The sequence below is a fragment of the Triticum dicoccoides genome, chromosome 4A, assembly GCF_002162155.2.
Source record: "Triticum dicoccoides isolate Atlit2015 ecotype Zavitan chromosome 4A, WEW_v2.0, whole genome shotgun sequence".
Taxonomy (NCBI): Eukaryota; Viridiplantae; Streptophyta; class Magnoliopsida; order Poales; family Poaceae; genus Triticum; species Triticum dicoccoides.
Genome location: NC_041386.1, coordinates 675,671,365 through 675,690,792, shown reverse-complemented (window position 1 = coordinate 675,690,792; position 19,428 = coordinate 675,671,365). Strand labels below are relative to the sequence as shown.

The 19,428-nt window shown below is 43.6% G+C and overlaps 1 long non-coding RNA gene across 1 annotated transcript; it reads right to left on the bottom strand.

Moving 5' to 3' along the window:
- Nucleotides 1–13,478: 13,478 nt before the first annotated feature.
- LOC119289687 lies at nt 13,479–15,238 on the bottom strand. The gene is made up of 3 exons (XR_005141580.1): nt 15,072–15,238; nt 13,803–13,873; nt 13,479–13,552 (listed from the first exon to the last, which is right to left on the bottom strand). It is a non-coding gene; the product is annotated as an uncharacterized LOC119289687 (long non-coding RNA).
- Nucleotides 15,239–19,428: the final 4,190 nt, after the last annotated feature.

Genomic DNA, 19,428 nt, shown 5'->3' with positions numbered 1-19,428 from the left:
CGGGGGCGGCGGGCGGCGTCGGGGCAGCCTGGCGGCGTCGATGTGCTCGGCGTCGTCGAGGGGCAACTGGTGGCGATGAACTCTGCAAAACTGCGAAGTGCTACTTATATACAAGGAGCATTGGTCCCGGTTGGTGGCACAAACCGGGACTAATGCACCCTTTAGTCCCGGTTGGTGCCACCAACCGGGACCGAAGGCCTCTTTTTCGGCAGCCCAAAGGGCGGGAAGCTGCGACCTTTAGTCCCGGTTGGTGGCACCAACCGGGACCAATGCCCCCCCCTTTAGTCCCGGTTGGAGCCACCAACCGGGCCCAAAGGCCCCTGTGATGCCCGCATCGGTGCCAAAGTTTAGTCCCACCTCGCTAGTTGAGAGGGGCGCGCAATGGTTTATAAGCCCCACTGCCGCACCCCTCTCGAACTCCTCTCTACTGCAGGCTTATGGGCCTACTTGCGACTGCTTTGCCTGATGGGCCTTCTGGGCCTACTGCGGGCCTGAATCCTGGCCCATAGTAGGGATTCAAGTCGTATTCAGGCCGTGGGGGCCCAGTGGGGGGCATTTTTTTGTTTTCTTTACTTATTGTTGCTATTTTTATTTTTTTCCAGTTTTTTTGTTTTGTTTTGTGCATTATTTATTTTCTTTTATTTTTTGCTTTATTTTTAATTCTTTTTGCTTTTAGTTTTAGGAAAATTATAAACTTTCCACTTTTTTTGTTTTTTGTTTTCTTTCTTGCTTTATTTATTTTATTTTGTTTCTACTTACAACAAAATACTTATTGTTGCTATTTTTAATTATTACGAGGGCCGAACCATAAGACATTAAAGCATTTCAAATGAACTCTGAAAAAGTTGAAAGTTGGCATGGTATCATAAATTGACCCACACATAGCATGTGCATGTACAAAACGGACAATGGTATCATACTCATCAGTTACAAAGTTGGCATGGTATCATCATAATAGTTGCGGGAGAAAGTCTTCACTTTTTCTTCGCTTGTGTCATTTGCTTATTGCGCCATAACCATGGATAATCTTCATCGTTTATCAGGATTCTGGGGTCAGCCTTGACTTTAAAGGGAGGAATTTCGTGAAACTTTTCATAATCTTCAGACATGTCTATCTTGTCCTCCACTCCCACGATGTCCCTTTTTCCTGAAAGAACTATGTGACGCTTTGACTCATCGTATGATGTATTCACTTCCTTATCTTTTCTCTTTCTCGGTCTGGTAGACATGTCCTTCACATAGATAACCTGTGCCACATCATTGGCTAGGACGAACGGTTCGTCAGTGTATCCAAGATTTTTCAGATCCACTGTTGTCATTCCGTACTGTGGGTCTACCTGTACCCCGCCTCCTGACACATTGACCCATTTGCACTTAAACAAAGGGACCTTAAAATCATGTCCGTAGTCAAGTTCCCATATGTCCACTATGTAACCATAATATGTGTCATTTCCCCTCTCGGTTGTTGCATCAAAGCGGACACCGCTGTTTTGGTTGGTGCTCTTTTGATCTTGGTCAATCGTGTAAAATGTATTCCCGTTTATCTTGTATCCTTTCCAAATGTATTCCCGGCAATGACAAAGATGGTTGGTCGGAAGAAATCGACGATGGCCCAGGTACACATTCTTCCTACAACTTGCCAGGTATATACTATCGGTGTCAAGTAAACAGTGCGTGCATGCGTGGTATCCCTTGTTTGTCTGTCCTGAAAGGTTACTGAGAGCGGGCCAATCGTTGATGGTCACGAACAGCAACGCCTTTAGGTTAAATTCCTCCTGTTTGTCCTCATCCCACGTACGTACACCGTTTCCATTCCACAGCTCTAAAAGTTCTTCAACTAATGGCCTTAGGTACACATCAATGTCATTGCCGGGTTGCTTAGGGCCTTGGATGACAACTGGCATCATAATGAACTTCCGCTTCATGCACATCCAAGGAGGAAGGTTATACATACATAGAGTGACGGGCCAGGTGCTGTGATTGCTGCTCTGCTCCCTGAAAGGATTAATGCAATCCGCGCTTAAAGCAAACCATACGTTCCTTGGCTCACTTGCAAACTCATCCCAGTACTTTCTCTTGATTTTTCTCCACTGCGACCCGTCAGCGGGTGCTCTCAACTTCCCGTCTTTCTTACGGTCCTCACTGTGCCATCGCATCAACTTGGCATGCTCTCCGTTTCTGAACAGACGTTTCAACCGTGGTATTATAGGAGCATACCACATCACCTTCGCAGGAACCCTCTTCCTGGGGGGCTCGCCGTCAACATCACCAGGGTCATCTCGTCTGATCTTATACCGTAATGCACCGCATACCGGGCATGCGTTCAGATCGTTGTACGCACCGCGATAGAGGATGCAGTCATTAGGGCATGCATTTATCTTCTGCACCTCCAATCTTAGAGGGCATACGACCTTCTTTGCTGCGTATGTACTGTCGGGCAATTCGTTATCCTTTGGAAGCTTCTTCTTCAATATTTTAAGTAGCCTCTCAAATCCTTTGTCAGGCACAGCATTCTCTGCCTTCCACTGCAGCAATTCCAGTACGGTACCCAGCTTTGTGTTGCCATCTTCGCAATTGGGGTACAACCCTTTTTTGTGGTCCTCTAGCATGCGATCGAACTTCAGCTTCTCCTTTTGACTTTCGCATTGCGTCCTTGCATCGACAATGACCCGGCGGAGATCATCATCATCGGGCACATCGTCTGGTTCCTCTTGATCTTCAGCAGCTTCGCCCGTTGCAGCATCATCGTGCACATCGTCTGGTTCCTCTTGATCTTCAGGAGCATCACCGTATTCAGGGGGCACATAGTTGTCATCGTACTCTTCTTCTTCGCCATCTTCCATCATAACCCCTATTTCTCCGTGCCTCATCCAAACATTATAGTGTGGCATGAAACCCTTGTAAAGCAGGTGGGTGTGGAGGATTTTCCGGTCAGAGTAAGACTTCATATTCCCACATACAGGGCATGGACAACACATAAAACCATTCTGCTTGTTTGCCTCAGCCACTTCGAGAAAATCATGCACACCCTTAATGTACTCGGAGGTGTGTCTTGAACCGTACGTCCATTGCCGGTTCATCTGCGTGCATTATATAATTAAGTGACCAAATTAATAGAAGTTCATCATCACATTAAAACCAAAGTACATACATAGTTCTCATCTAACAACATAAAGCTCTGCAGAGCATCTAAATTAATTAAACCATACACTGAAACTATGTAAAACATTTCAATGCGAAAACAAATGCGATCATAATCGCAACCAATGTAACAACTGATCCAACGGCATAATGATACCAAGCCTCGGTATGAATGGCATATTTTTTAATCTTTCTAATCTTCAAGCGCATTGCATCCATCTTGATCTTGTGATCATCGATGACATCCGCAACATGCAACTCCAATATCATCTTCTCCTCCTCAGTTTTTCTAATTTTTTCCTTCAACAAATTGTTTTCTTCTTCAACTAAATTTAACCTCTCGACAATAGGGTCGGTTGGAATTTCCGGTTCAACAACCTCCTAGATAAATAAAATCTATGTCACGTTGGTCGGCATAATTTTCATAAACAATAAATGAACCAATAGTTATGAAAAGATAATATATACCACATCTGAATCATAGACAGGACGAGGGCCGACGGGGGCGGATACCAAAACCATCACACTATATAAGATGCAATAATAAAAGTAAGAAAATTATACAAGTATCTATATAAACATACAAGTAAGAGTTTTTTTTCCTTTCAGAAAGAAGATAAGAACAAGAGGCTCACCACGGTGGTGCCGGCGACGCGGGCGATCGACGGCGGTGAAGACGGGGACGGGACGTGACGGACCGCTAAACCTAAACAAATATTGAGAAAAATGGAGCTTGGAGGTGGAGCTTGGAGAGGAGAAAGCTTAAGTAGTGTGGCTCGGGCATTCCATCGAACACCTCGTGTGCATAGGAGGTGAGCTAGAGCAACAAGGTTGTCAGAATCGCGATTCTATTGTACGATTCTACGACTTTACGATCCAAACTAACCCCTATGATTCTACGATTTTGGTTCATAGAATCTACGTTCTTACGATCCTGATAGTGAAGATTCTACGATTTGCGATCCTGCCATCAGAGCTCCGATCCGATTCAGAATCACGATTCTGACAACCTTGTAGAGCAACACAAAGCTCTCTCCTCGCCGGCCACGAAAACAGAGCAGTGAGAGTGCTCTGCTCGCGAGGTATATATAGGCAATTAATTGGTCCCGGTTCGTGGCATGAACCGGGACTAAAGGGAAGCCTTTGGTCCCGGTTCATTCCCCCAACCGGGACCAATGGTGGTGGGCCAGGAGCAAGGCACATTGGTCCCGGTTCGTCCCGCCAACCGGGACCAAAAGGTCCAGACGAACCGGGACCAATGGCCCACGTGGCCCGGCCGGCCCCCGGGGCTCAAGAACCGGGTCCAATGCCCCCATTGGTCCCGGTTCTGGATTGAACCGGTACTAATGGGCTAGACCGGCCTGGACCATTGCCCCCTTTTCTACTAGTGTTACTATCCTTGACATGTTACTTTTTCTCGGCTGAAAACATGACATGTGACTTCCTGATTAACTAATTATACGCTACAAAAGAATACCATATATACCAGGTAATTTCTGTAGGGCACCAAAATATATGGTACTGTAAAATCAAAAATGTTTAAGAAGGTCAAGAATCAACCTTAAACAAGAAAAATACAGCAATCACTTATCATGGTAAATTTGGGATTTTTTTTTGAAAATGCAATGCCCAGTCATTAAAGAATTCAGATATGTAACTGGTCCTTTGAAAAATATTAGTCAATGCGATCTAGGCTATTTTTTTAATTTATATACATTAGAAAATTATGGTACTAACGCAACACATTGTAGTACATGATCATAACCTTTATTTTCAACGCATTAACTATACCTTATGATATATTTTTGCATTTGTAATCCATATTTTGCCTAACACCTTTCTTAATAATTATGTTCGCATCATTTTTATATTTTGGCAAATAGCTTCAATATTAACCAACTTATACTCGGGAATGTTTTCTTAGGTAAAGGGTAATATATTATCAAGGCAGTATCAGTTAATACAGATGTCCACAACAATACAATGTCAATGAACTAACCGGGCCACCAGGAATAATATTAACTATAATATTAATATTGTGTATAGTCTACCGGTTGTTTTCAAAATATGCTGTTTCGGCCTTGATGTTTGTTTGTATGGAAGAACTTTGGGGAATAACCAACAGAACCATAAAATGTTATGTCGGACCAGAAAATAGTTTTCCATGCTAATTATCACAAAATAACATTATCAAATAAGTAAATATTATAGCCCGTGCGAATGCACGGGTTGGCGACTAGTTTATAAAAACAATGGTTTTCGGCAGTGAGCGAGGTAATAGTAGTGGGTTTTGAAAATTTACTCTGGGTTTAAGTGTCAGCTCACTACACCTTAGTTTAGTCTATGATTAGTCATTTTCTTCTAAATCCACGAGATTCCGGCTATGGTCGAAAGCCTAGCTCGAGATCACCCCATCCCACACGGCCACACTCCCACGAATGGTTGGTGCGACAAGGGCATCTTCAAAGTGGATTCTCAGCCCGCGAACGTCTAGAACACCCTGTCTAGACACAACTTGCCATCCCACACCGTCCCGCATAGGTTCGCGTTCGTTTTCACGTAAATCAGAAGAGAACTAGATGGCTAATTTGCGGGAGTCTGGACCATCTTTACGTAGGGCTCCGACACCCTCAGCTCACCCAAAACCATACCCAGACCCCGCGTCTCCATCCGTTCCCGTTTTCTCTGCTTCAGCTTCCACCCTGGTTGGCATCACCATTGCACCACCCTGGCCGCTCGTAAAACCCTTGCAGGACCCTCCGCGACCTTCGCTGCTCCACCCGGTCGCCTACGCCAGTTTTTCTACGGCGCAGTTTCACATCTCTTGTCCGTTGTTCAGGAACCATCCGCCACTATGGATGCTGTCCGTAGAGTCAACACGCCCGACGATTGTTTGGTGAAATGCCCGTGCGAATTTTTTCAAAATTTTTCTCCCTTATTTTAATCAATGTATTCAGACATGGAGTACATGTACGAGCATTACGTTGAGTCATCCGACGAGGATGTTTATGAGGATGAAACACTGATGATGTAGGCGGTTCTTGCAGACGCGCAACATGCGGAAGAGCATGTTCTCAATTTCAAGGGCTTGAACTAGGATCATTGAGTGCAGAATCGGATGAGGGCAAGGGGGCATTTGATTCTGATGGACGACTAATTTGACGCCGATGCCCAATTCGCGGACAATTTTTGCCAGCGCTTTCATATGCAAAAAATGTGTCTGATCGCCTCTACAACGGCGGCCGGTGCTATGATGACTAGTTCATCTTGAAGAAGGATGACGTGGGAGGAGTTGGCTTATCTGGTCATCAGAAGTGTATGGCTGCAATGTGCGGATGCTTGCATATGGCACGGCCGCAGGTTCAAGGGACGAGTAAATCCAGATATCTGAGAGCACATGGGTAGACGCCATTGTCAAATTTGCAACTTCGATGGTCAAGGTGTCTGGACCTCAATACTTGAGAGAACCAATTGTCGCAGGCACCGAAAGGCTTGTGACACTCTCGGAAGCAAGATGATGACCATGGATGCTCAGATCTCTTGATTGCATGCACTCGAGATGGGAGAACTACCCAAAAACTCTAAAAGGGCAATATTTGGGCCATGTTAAGAAGCCCACCATGATTCTTGAAGCAGTTGCATCACATGATATCTGTATTTGACATGCTTTCTTTGGCATGCCTGGGTCTCCCAATGAGATCAGTGTGCTGTAGCGGTCTTCAGTTTTTGCTAGGCTGACTGGAGGACAAGCTGCTATGTGCAACTATACTGTCAATGGGCATGATTACAACATGGCCTACTATGGCATCTATCCTCCGCAGGCAGCCTTCATCAAGAGTCTTGTGCAGGAAGTAGCTAGGACTATGAATCACTATCTCTACTACCTAAAAGAAACGGAGTGTTCCATCTCCCGTCTTACGTTTCGTCCGACCTCTTCGTCACCCCCGACATACACTCCCTTCCCCCTCCTCTTCCGATTTTTTACCCCCACCAATTTTAAAACCGGAAGGTCTTCCTCCCGCAGCATAGTTTCCTCCAAATCAAAGGTGGATCATGGGAAAACCCACGCATGCACGATTCTCATGGGATACCTCTGCTAATATCTCTCGATCCCTTCCATCTATACCTCCTAAAATCACTCTCGATCCCTTCCATCTATTCATCCAATCAGTCATGCTTTCCATTGGGCTTCCAATTGTATAAAACCCGACGCACAATCGCTCCATGTGATCTGACCTGAAAAGCTTCGGGATGGCCCCGTGCACAATCGCTCATGTGCTCTATTGTTACCTGGCGGCTGTGTTGCGCGGGACCTCGCCGTCCATCATGATCAATGCATCCCGTCCGCTGTGTTGTGCGATCTCGCCCCAACCTCCGTCCGCTGCACCATCCAATATCCTCCGTGCCCATCTGCCATTCCGCCCGTTCGCCGCGATCTTCCTCCATTGACTGATAGAATTGGCACCAGGCGAGCATCAGTCACCGCATGGGAAGCCCGGAAGCTCATGGCGGACTCGAGCACGCTGAGACCTGACCAGTGACGCCCCGAAGGCCGAGCCGTTGCAGTAGAAGAAGGTGCATCGGACTGACGCGGTGGTGTGCATCGCCCACGACGAACACGCCTCTGACCAGATTGAGCCGGGCGACGTCGCCCTGACAACTAGCATGGCCAGCACCACGAGGTACTGGTGCAAGAACATCCACACCACGTACAGGAATATGCTGGAAGAATAATATGACCTGAAGCATGTCATAGCAGCTCCCTGATGCTATTATGTTGTTGCAATCTTCCAGATCTCGTCGGATGAGAAGGCAATTATTTTCACGCCCAGGTGTTAATGGATTTAGCCGATCCACCCTTGATGATTCCTTTAAAGGTAGGTTGCTTTGTCAATTATTATTTTACCCATGAATACCTGATGTATCTGTTAACTGGTTTGCCATATCTCCCTACAATGTGTGAGATAATAGCAAATATTTGTGCAACTTTGTTTTTTCATGATGTATATATTTCTGTCTTAACCTACAGGTTGCTAAAAATGACAGCAGAAAATAGCACAATTCTACCCAACTGGCGATCGACAGAACCCCGATCATCAATCTTGTGTATATGTGCATGCGTGTTCACCAGGAATCAGCATGCGGATATATGGATTTTGGGCGCCCTCTGCTAATCTATCACCGGTGGGGTCGACAAACCATCCTGATACGTGCACGCCGCGGTTTGTTGGGTCAAAATTGTTTCAGCCAGCAGAGGCGGAGGCAGCACAGTTGGCAGACAAAAGCGGGGAATGTTAAACGAGATGCATGTGTGTCCTTTCCCTCCGCAAGTGAAGGGAGGAAAGCTGCGAGCTTTGAAGGCGCTGCCCTCGTCGACGGCGACAACCACAGCGAACAGCGCGGAAGAGGCCGGGGACATGGCGCGGCGGGGGGAGCAGGACAACCTCGAGGTCCCGCACAACGGTAAGTCCGTCGCTTCCACTGTCGGCTGCATGGCCGGCGTCTGCGACTCTCTTCAGCTGATCAACGTGCTTGCGGCAACCATGGTCTTGTATGGGAGATGACCATATTATCCTTTTTGGCTCAATAGATTAGTTCTTCAATTTGTACTACCACTGTTCTGGATTGAGATCTGTGCAACTTTTTAGGGGTGTACCAAGGTGTACCAAAGCATTTCCTATTTTAATTTTTAACTTAATGTGATCGCGATTTAGTTTTGCTCATTTATTGAAAAAGGTTTCAGAACTATACAATGAGATGGTGTGTACTATTTCTACCTTCAATAGAGAAGTTAAAGATATAGATTTAGATTTGCATCACGTAATCTAATTGTAGAAAAACTGAATTATTTATGCACAAAAGTGGTTGTTGTGATTATATTTATCCTGGATTTTGTTATAGCCATATATGCAGGGACATTTTGATACGATAATTTACTACTCCCTCTGTCAACAAATATGAGATGTTTTCGGTTAAAAAAACAAATATAAGATGTTTTAGATTACTAAAATAATATCATGACTATTTGTTCACAAAAATACTATATATATATATATATATATTTATGATATTTTAAAGAAGGGACAATGAACATATATGAAAGTAAATGAATATGGCCGAGAACTAATACTTTTCTGCCGACCCATTGACGCAGCTATGGTAGTGGTTTTGTCCAAAATAGTCCTGTTTTATTGCCATGGGAGCGTTTATTCCCGTTGCAACGCACGGGCAGATACCTAGTTCAATAAAATGTTTGTCCCATGTGCATGTGAACTAGGGAATGCTCATGTTGCTACATTATTAATTGCACTAAGAATTCAATCCAACATAGGAATTACGTTCCCTATGTCTCCTACTCTTAAACTAACTTTCTGTTTACTACCTTGCATTGTTGTTAGTTTAACAGCTGGTGCACGGGAGAAATGTACTGAAATAACCCGTGAAGCCTGGAGAGAGCACCCTCGCTTCATGCTGGTATATTTGTTTGCATTGATAGCCACTCATGTTGTGGTGGAAAGAAACATTAATATTGCATCAATGCATGAGAAATTTCATATCAAAGGTCCTCATTAATAGTGGTCGTATATGGTTCATGTGATGTGTTTTATTTCAACATGGTACATATTTTTCCATATATTGTACCTAGGATAAAAATAGGGGTGGAAAGTTGTAGCAGATAATCAGAAATATCCAATATTTTTATTCGAGAAAATGCCAATTCGTATCTGAAACATCCGCATCCGAACAAAAATGAAAAACGGAAATTATCCGTATCCGAATTTATTTAACAAATGACAAATAAAATATGGTATGAGATTTTGACACCAATATTCATATGGAAGTGGATATATCCGTATCCAGTTAAGACTATGGGAGGTAATTTTCAAAATTCTAGCCCCAATATTCCAATTATCTAACATAAAAGCCAAATAAGTGGTCAAAATTTACTCTTTGTGTGATTAAACTTAGAAATATTATGCATTACAATAGTATTTATTGTTAAACCTATTTATCATTGACTAGTTATATGTCACAAGTTGATTATTCCATGTCACATAGCTATTGACTAATATACTTAAGCAATCTATCGCTAATATTCTTATCGGTTCTGAATCAAGAAATCATCTGACACGTATCCGTATTAGAATAACATCTGAGCCGCATCCATATCCGATGACATCCATACTTGCATCCGTATTGGTTTTGAAAAAATGAAAATGAAAGTGGTAAGAGTAATATCCGATCCGCATCCGATCTGTTTCCACCCCTAAAAATACACTTATTTGCCTTTTGACATGTCAATTTCCAGCAAACCCAGATTCAAAGCCTGTTAGATTACTCCAGTCTCCAAGCACATGCACATATAAGGCGAAAGCTTATGCCTTGGTGGAGAAAGGAACTAGATATACTAGTATAATGCCCGTGCGTTGCTACGGGCTCCTTGTATATGACAATGGTTGTATGATATATACTTTACCCTCGTACTAATCATGCTTACCCATCATTGTCGACCTTTTTTTATGTAAAGACCCTCTTTCTCACCCTGTCTCTCATCTCCACTCTCTTCTTTATCTCTCTCCATCCATTTCCCTATTGTGCCCCCATCTTCTCCATCCTCTCAAATTCCCTCAATCAGTTATTTAAGTGTTTGATTATACACAAAATAATATTTTTCAGGATTAATTATTATACTTGCCACCACAATAGAAGGAATTTCATGGAAATTGTTGTGGGCAATTTGCTCTATCCTTAAAAGTTTTCAGGAGCCATGGCAAAATATTTTTGTGGAGCACTACAACACACTCCACACATATGGTGGTGTAATTTTTCTGTTTCTGATAAGAAAACTTATAATTTTTTTTATCTATTTGTGTGAAGCATTGTAAGCAAGATAGTTCAGTTATTGTGGATGTCATGATAAGAACGGGAATATCTGCAAGTTTAAATATTTGATGGCAATGACTATCATAAACCAAGTCATTGCAAACACTACTTGCCTTGGTCCAAAGGATTCTCGAGATTTTAGTACTGTAATATCAAGTCAGCACTATTTAGAAAACTTAGCCCATTGGATAACCTTAGCAAGAACTTTTTTTACACAAAGCGAAGTGCTACTATTTATACATCAAAGCTTAACCAGCCTGCAGATTTTTCCTACATCGAAACCAATTAACTCTTCTATGAGGTAGTTATTTCACCAAATTGCAAATTTCTTCTGATTACCGCCATCCACTTATAGCAGCACCCCTCATAAGCACTCCTACTTTCTACCAAGAACTTGAATATTCATCAAATGTTATTGTCTCATTTTCTTCCTTGACATAGGAATCCGTATACTATTTATTTTCATGGATATAGGGTGCTTTGCTTCAACTATGGTATAGATATTCTGCCATGTCGTTTGTAGAACCGTGTCTACTTTGTAGTATCCAATGTATCGTGCACCTGCGTCTTCTCGCCTTATATTCTCAACTGCAGATAAGGCTTCGAAAACAACGGTCACGTGGAAGATCTTGGCTAAAAAAAAGACATTGATGGTAGCTATCTGCAGGCTTTCTTCAGTCACCAGCTCTGGCTGTGGTGTCTCCGCTGATAATTCTACCTTGGTTGTAGGCAAGTAGGCTGGTATGCTCATCTAGTATCAGGAACTCCTCTTCGCATCTGAATTTTGGCGAAACAACAATTGTACTGAGACCAGAAGCATAATCATGGAGGTACCTCAGTTTTCAAGGCATAAGCCTGGTAAGCTATCCCAAAAAAATGAACAACCATCATGAAAATCCATATGGGAAGGGAGTATTAATTACTAACCAGAAGAACTTGATGCCGAGGAATGGTCATTATGCGTGCCCAAATAAAAGGAATTGATTATAACTTGGAAGATTATGCGTACCTAAAAGAATAACTGAGTAGTGAATGCTCAAGCATCAAAAACTTTTCGACTGGCTTTTCCTTACCACACATCAAGTCAATCTTAACATTTTTCCGACCCCATGTCTTCTCCCTTAAGTGGCAACTTAGAAGATTTCTGCACACAGGGTAAAATCATGAAGCACTTGTAAAAGAATCTAAAACTATTGTACTTAACTATAGAATAAATACAAGACATATCAGACTTGAGTATAGAGCCAACGTTCAACATCTTTCAACCATTTTAAACAAAATGATGACAGATCCACTACGCTCCTTGCTAGCTCACTAAAACGCCTGCCCACAAAATCAACACTGAACACTCGTGGCGCTGAATAAAATAAATCAACAACACTTCCCCCAAATAAATGTCAATGTGGACATGAAACTGTATGGATAAATCAATAACGATTTCGGTATGCCTATGTGTGTACCTGCGCATCATGACAAGACATACTTTGCCATCCATGGGAACGAGGCTGAAACTGTACACGCCGGCCTTGGACAAGGATATCGAACTGTTGACCGGCGGTAGGGGAAGGAAGAACTATGCGGAGAGGCGCTAAAGGGGTGCTCTCCCTCACAACTATTCCATGGCCGACCGCCACAGCGAGCCGACCATCATAGATCACAAATGCAGGGACCCCTTGACTGACACGTCGACCATGCCTCAACCGGCCAGCATCGGCGCATTGCCACCACGCTCATTTCTGCTCTCCCTCCTCTCTTTCATGGCTGGCACAAGGGGATGGGATGAGACGGACGGGAGGCAACCCTTCTCCTCTCTTTCAAGCGGGTCATGGAGCTGCATTTTTACATGAGATTACATGGAGCTAATGTAGTGATCAATTATGAACTGTTTATTCGGTACAACTTATCTCCAGAGAGTAACTGCCACATACGGCATGAAACGAAAAACAATTGAAGCACAACTCAAAATATGGTTAAGCAAAGCCTGGGACGAACCTTGGTGCCAATACATAAATTATTTCAGTAAGCAAATGTAGATAAGAATAAACAACCAGTACTATAAATATCAAGGACCTACACAGTAACACATGCAAATTTGGCTCTAGGGCACTACAATTGCATGCCTTTTGCTCCAGGTCAACAAAAAGTTGAAATTTTCTTAATACAATTACAATTATGTGGCAAATTGCTGAGCTAATTCAAATCTGATGAAGTAAGATCAATTTATTGAATCAATGAACAGCATCAAGTGTTACTTACAGGGGCTGGACACTCGTAATCGATACCAGCAGAATTGATTCTTTTGCGACACTTCTCATCCCGCTTTAGAATTCCTTCAAGCATCCTCTAGTGCTCTTCTACTATTTTATCCTAGTAACACAAAACAACTTATATTAATCTACAACATAAAATTTTGCATTCCAGCTGTAGTTAGCAATAGATTACCTTACTAAGCCTCTTCCTGTTCAATTGCTACCCGGTCAATTGGTACAAATCCCTTCCGCACACCTTTCCATCTAGAAGAGATACACTATACGGACATTGTAGATCATAAGAATTATGTTCTCATTTTAATCAAAACGCAAATAACAGTAACTATGTACAGCTATATGTTACAAAGTACATGGAAAGAAAACTGTAGTGCCGTGAGTTACTGCAACCTCCGTATAAAGTACACAAAAAGAACAAGGATTCAAGAAAAAATACAGGAACATAAATGAAATTTAACACAAGAAGCTTGCAAGTTCTTGCAAGAGCTTACCACCAATTCTTAAGCTTACCGGCTGTTTGGCCCACCTAAACTGGATGTTCCATTATGGAAATCGAGTAGCAGAGGCGAACATCTACAATGCTATAAATGAAAATGAACTAATCAAGTATTCATACAGATCAAATCTTACTGCTAGGAAACAATACAGTGCTACTCATCTTGATATGACAAATTACGACAAAACCTTTTTTGCAAAAGTTATCTTAATTTATTGGTAAGCAGTGCTGCCAAGTTTGGTTTGGTTTGGAACTTGATGTCGTACCAACTAAGAGTATTGTGATCAGAGATGTTCAGAGACATACCAGAAGATGAACTTTGGGTAGATGTTAGTCTCAAGGTATTGTATGTGGGTTGGTCTGCCAATCATGGTCTTGAGATTCTGTCCATGGGGCAGATTAGTCGAAATTAACGCCACCTCATGAATACATGGGTTTTAGATGATGGTACATGGATACGATCCCAACAATTAATATCTCTATTTCAAAATAAGGCGAATTAGTTTTCCAAAAGTTAATTTCAAGGGATAGCAGAAACAAGTGCTCGAAGCAAACATTACAAAGAGGTCATGATATACGAAAAACGATATGTACATTACAATAAATCGCCATACTCCATATACAAATAAAATTAGTTTTATGTAATTGGACATCCATTATGAGATTCTAAGATTTGAATCATTAACTATGCAATTTAGTGGGAATTTGGCATATCAAATCGCCCTTGTGCTCCACCTACTCGCTCCACAGAGAGAAAGTTGTACACACATATAGAAAGAAACATGTAAATTTTGGTATTGATTTGTGCATGCTCGAACGACTTCTACCACACATGTAGAGGATTTAGAGAAAGAAGCAACGAGAGATTGAGCATCGTGGACTTCTACCACACACACAGGCCAGCCTCATTGTTGAAAGCATATGTCCCAATTCAGAGGAAAGTGAATGGTTGGCTGTGTACCTGGCTCCGTCACTGTTGAGGTCATGGGGCCAGATGCTGGTTGACTTGTGTGCACCCTTAAGCCTCAGCACCTCAGCACATATGTCATCGGTACTCCTATACTCAAATGGATGCTTCACACCTGCACCGACAAACCATCTCACTTCATCACCAACCCGAACACATCAAAGCTGGCAATTCACCGACAAATCCACATAGCCACAGCATCGCTACTCAAAGTGAATACCATTAAACAACAAGAGGCAAGATGTGGAATTCATGGTAGCACATCTTCTTCTTGTTCGAGAGAGCCCGGCGAACACAACAAGCCGTAACCACATACCTGATGCCTTCTATTCCACTCCTTCTGTTATAGAGATGCACGCCCAATGCTGACGTGACCTATCAATTGGGCACTTTTTAAACTTTAGCAAACCTTTTGATGGTCCTCACGTACAGCGAGAGATGATTGTGCATTATACATCTGATATACGAAATAAAAGGTGTCACTTACTGTGAGGGATGATCGCATATTAATTTAATATTTACATATGATGGAATAAGCACATAATGTAGCGGCAATGTTTGTCTCTCCTTATTATTTGGCCACAACAAAGATAGCGTTTTTGTGACAGCAAGAAACATAAATAGGAACACCTACAATGTATATATGAGAAAATCAAATTAAAACAAACACATGATTATAAAAGCACGTAGAGAGGTAGAACTGCATCATGGACCTGCAATTGAAGAGCACGTAGGTGTATCAAGTAACAACTTTTAACCAAAACTGGAAATAAATAAATAATAAATACAATCTATACCAGGCCTCGCAATGTCATAATCATTGTTTAAACGGCATACACATTGTCTGTACAAAAAAGAGCTAGAACAAAAATTAAAATCTGAAACAAAATTCAAAACAGGAACCTTTGTATGGCAGTCAATGAATAAGTTATAAAGCAAGATCTAGCAAGCAATCTGGCTATACATGTACAGAGTTTAATATCAAGTGGTTGAGTTAGGAAGATCTAGCCAGCAATCTAGTGCCTGCACGTGAACTGGGATGAGGATAAAAAGGAAAAGGAGGGAGTGTCACTCTTTACATGAACATATCAACCAACCTCAGATCCCGGCCAGCCCCAGCAAGCCCTCGCCAGGAACGCACACGGGCCCCACCGCTCGGTCCCCAGCCCGCACGGCCACACAGGACTCCCGCACTGGCGGCAGCCCGAGGGGCCTCCAAGCCGATGCGCGATCCGGCACGGAGGAGGGGCTGGCCCCGAGGAGCGGGGACCCGGCGAGTCAGTCCATCGGTCAGAAAAGACAGTATAAGAAGGTCCCTACCCCCTAGCCTCAGAGATGTGAATTGTGAGCGGCACCACGGATAAGCGCAGATAAATATGGGGTAGACCAAAAACCATAAATTTCTAACACTGATAAGAGGCGGTGTTTTGCCTTTGGCACCGTGATAGAACCACTGGCCCATTTTCCCTAAGTAAATCAACAGTACTATTCAATTAACACACATCAGGCGAAAGTAGCACCAGGATTTTCCTCACCTGATGATTGCCATACTGTACAGCAAGGCGAGCATCTCGTCCGACTCCAGCTTATCATCTGAAGCCACTCCAGTCCTAGAGGAAAATTTCTATCACATATATAACTTCGTCCCAAATCAATCCACATGCAATAGAAAAAGGTTGGAACTGTGCATCCAAACAACGTACCGGAAGAAGGGATCCCGCAGCCTTATCTCCAAGAGGGCGGCAGTGACCTCCACGGGGATCGGGAGGCAGCCCCTGCTCCGCCACGCCGCGGTCTGCACCAATGAAACAGTCAGAGATTTCTCACCATTCACCTGATACTTTTTTTTGGGGGGAGGGGATTAGGCCCGCGCATGGCCGCCGCGAGGATGGCGACTACTGCAACCTCGAAGAAGAAGAAGAGGGGAAGCTTCTTTGTCGTCGTCGCTTGGTTTGGGTGGCTGATCGATCCTCGAACGATTTTAGGCGTGCTTGAAAATCTTTGTGGCTGCGTTGACTCGCTTGGCGGCCGGATTGAGTCGTGCCATTTGGAAGCTCACTCGTTTGGCATAGGCATGTGTTTGATCGGGTCACCCAATCCAATGGTTTACTTAACTTACGACTGTACGAGGACTGCTGTATCTTGACAGTGACTTTGGATCTTGTTGAGCTAATTCCAGACTCCACCCGCAGATTCAGATTCCTCACCCGCAGATGCAGATTCAGACTCCGCCCAGCTCGACCACGACACCAGTTTCCGGGCGGCGGCCGGTGGACGTCGCCTACATCTTCCGCCGCCTCCATAGACCATAGCCGAGCGGCGCCATTCATCATGGCCGCTGTTTGGGGAGGGACGCGGTCCCGGTCGACGCGATCATCGGCCACAGACCGTTAGACGGGCGCGGCGGCGTGATTCGGACAGCGGAGTGGATACTGGGGACGGCGGCGCAGGCGCGGCGGTGGCCGGATTCAGAAAACGGAGTCGATACGGGGTACGGCGGCGCAGGCACGGTGGCGGCGGGTGGCGCACGGCGGGGCGGAGCAAGAGGTGGCGGCGAGATGGATGTCGAGGTGGGATCGAGGAGGCAAGGTCGTGCGGGACTGCGGGGTGGCGGCGGAGAACGATCTGCTGTGGGGACGAGACATCGATCGTAGGGTTTTTTTTGGCACGTGTTTTTTTTCGCGGGAGGAGGATGACGAAAAAAATCAGAGGTGGGAGGATGACGAAAAAACCCAGCGAATATAAACCGCGCAGACTATTCACCAAGTCGTCCATTAGGAGTAGACATCCTACGGTTATTAAACTGTTGCTCATGCGGGTGATGACAGTAATGTATCGGCTGCTACCAATCATTGTGCAGTAACCGTGGTAGGACATTTTAATACGATGTATACTCATATCATGAAAGTACTACGAGGGAAATTTCAGGAGTCATAGGCCATCATACACGGCTGCTTCCATAGTGAAGTTGAGTATTATACTGTTGAATACAATACTTTTATCAAGTGGATGCTCGAGTAAGGTATGGATAAACATCTTTTCCTCTTCATTAGAGGGGCAAGTAAAATTTCCAAGGCTAGGGTGCCATAGCTAACCGCTAGAGCTTTAGTTTCCAAGCAGGCAAACTATACTTAGCTGTCAGCAGATGTGATCACATCATATTCTATGGCATTCCTCGGATCATTTTTTTGAACGGTTAAAACAGTAGGAGAGGCTCCTACTGTTGGTTTACAAATAAAGCAATAGTTACAAAGTATTTACATGGCCATTGGCCAGAACAGAATAAAATTACAAGCTAGGGTGACTCATAATCTACAAAGTGATGGTTGGTAGGAAGCCCTCTAGGAAGGTGCACACATGTCTTGTGACAATCTAAACTTTAGAATCTCCATGTCCATGTGCAATATTCTAAGCCAGTCCAAGTGGGATGCTTGTGCACCATCAAAGAGGACTTTATTCCTTTGTTTCCAAATGTTCCATGCTGAGAGTATTGTTATTTCTTGGAACAATGGTCGTTTCCTTTCACTTGTTGTATGATCGGAAATGGCTTGTGTTTCAGTGATGTGTCCCACGTCATATGGATTACTTCCTAACATCGTCTGGCAAGAGTGGCCTTCACCGATGAACATATGGGTGTTGGTTTCCAGAGTTGTGCATGTAAAGCAAGAGTGGTCTTCACCGATGTCAAAGTGTCTTCTGAGGAGCATATCTCTTGTATTTACCATGTCCATTAACATTAGCCACGCAAAAACTTTGTGCCTCATAATGCGTTTGGATATCCAGATCTTTGTAATGTAGTTGAGAGCATTTATATTCCTGAAGAGGAACTTGTAGGATTTCCTTTGGTTTGTAATCCATTTCTCCCCAACATAGAACCCACTCATCAGTTTCATTGGTTCAAGTGCCATGCCATGAATGGTATGTGCCAAGTCGTCCAATTCTTTTCTAGCTTCCAATGATAGTGGTAGGCCGAAGTGTGAGGCAGGATCATGGTTTGCCTGAAATTAAGAGAGTGAGCCATCTTCATTTCTCGCAAAGGAGAATAGATGGTCATGTGAGTCCATAAGAACATGTTCTTCATGCCACAGATCTTTCCAAAGTAGAATTGTGTCTCATGCAACTGGGATACATGTTGTGATGCCCCGACAGATGCTCATCATAGAAAAGACATACCTCCACCAAAATGATCCACAACTCTGGACAACTTGAGGAGGTGTAAAGTCATAGTATTCATTCCATATGATCATAACCCAGGGCAGGTCAGCTTTATGCATGAATTTGTGAAGCTAATTTTTTTTTTGAGAATCACCGGGGGAGGGGGGGGGGGAGCTCCCCACCTGAATGTATTATTCAGAAGGCTGTCAAGGCACCAAGTACAGAATTACATAGGCACGACGCAGCACACAGAGATGTAGGAATGCTACGAGAAGACGTCCTCCTTGTCACTTGTCTCCATGAGACGATGTGACCATACATCCAAGTCAGGAATAAGGGACCTGAGGGTTATTACAGAACATTGATCAACACTTCTAAATAACATATCATTACACATTGCCCAAATCTTCCATAGTAGTGACATGAGAACCAATGACCATGCTTTATGGGGAAGCTTATGGGGCAGTGGTGTGTCCCATAACTCAGAGATGTCGGTGATCTGGGGAAAAATACCAATG